The 1273-nt window shown below is 32.5% G+C and overlaps 1 non-coding gene across 1 annotated transcript; it reads right to left on the bottom strand.

Annotated features, from left to right (window-relative positions):
• Positions 1–286: 286 nt before the first annotated feature.
• Positions 287–391, bottom strand: LOC141510493 (U6 spliceosomal RNA). The gene has a single exon (XR_012474975.1). It is a non-coding gene; the product is annotated as a U6 spliceosomal RNA (small nuclear RNA).
• Between the last annotated feature and the right edge of the window lie 882 nt (positions 392–1273).

The following is a 1273-nucleotide window of genomic DNA, read 5'->3' as shown; positions in this document are numbered from 1 at the left end:
TACTAGAACAGAGGGTATAGGTATACATTGATGATGTTGTGATGATATTTATAACTCTTGAGAATTATAGGTCTATTAGGACAGTTAGAAGGAATATACTTTGACAGAAGATGTGAATACAGACAGATATAAAATAATTAAGATGAAAAAAAGGATTATATTGGTAGAAGAAGGGGGCATTAGAGGATAGTCACATGAAGAGGCACAAAGGACCTATTATAGCAGAGGTAAAGTAGGGAGAATGTAAACACTGAATAAATCTTTTTCTCCTCCAATTTAGATCAAAGAGAGAATTATACACTTCACGAATTTGCATGTCACCCTTGTGTAGGGGCCATGCTAATTTCTCTGTATAGTTCCAATTTTATATATGTGCTGCCAAAGTAAGCACAAAGAGAGAATGAGAGACATTCTCAGTTAGGTTTAGAAATTTATCCTACATTACTAGGAAATGGGAGGAAACAGGGGAAAGGACAATGTGAGGTAGGTGGCAGTCAAAGGAAAAAAAATGGTGAGGAAGGTTAAGGGGAAAGGAGAAAGAAAAATACAATTGGGGGGAGACAGGATGGAGGGAAATAAGTTTTTGCACAAATAAAGACAATAAAACAAAGATTAAATGGAATGTAGAAAGCTGAGAAATAATTTTCATAACTATAGTTTCTGTAAGAAATCAGTTGAAGGATTTTGGAAAAAACCTAGAAGAACTTGCATGAAATGATGCTTAGTGAAGTGAGTAGAACACATTATTAGCAATTACACATTTGATACACATTAGATCAGGTCTGATCAAGAGTAAACTTGAAAGACTTATTATGGAAAATGCCATCCATAGTCAAAGAAAAAAGTCTTGTACATATATATATATATATATATATATATATATATATATATATTCCTGATTAATATATTTGCATATTAGTCATGTTGTAAAAAAGAACTAAGGTGGAAAAAAACCATGTGAGAGAGAAAAGAAAAACATAAAGGAAGTCTTAAAAAAGTGAACATAAGATATTTTGCTCTGCATCAGATTCTGTAATTTTTTTCTTCTGGATGTGGATGGCATTGTCTCTCAGGATCATCCTTAATCTCTGCATTGCTAAGAAGAACTGCATCCATCATAGTTGATCATCTCACAATGTTGTTTTTTTCACAAGGTTGTTGTTAATGTGTACAATATTCTCATGGTTCTACTCAATTCATTCAGTATCAGTTCATACAAATCTTTCCATGCTTCCCTAAAGTTTGATCACTCATGATTTCTTATAGAACAATA

Source organism: Macrotis lagotis, chromosome 1 (assembly GCF_037893015.1).
Source record: "Macrotis lagotis isolate mMagLag1 chromosome 1, bilby.v1.9.chrom.fasta, whole genome shotgun sequence".
In the NCBI taxonomy this organism is placed as follows: Eukaryota; Metazoa; Chordata; class Mammalia; order Peramelemorphia; family Peramelidae; genus Macrotis; species Macrotis lagotis.
This window is presented reverse-complemented; position numbering and strand designations above follow the sequence as displayed.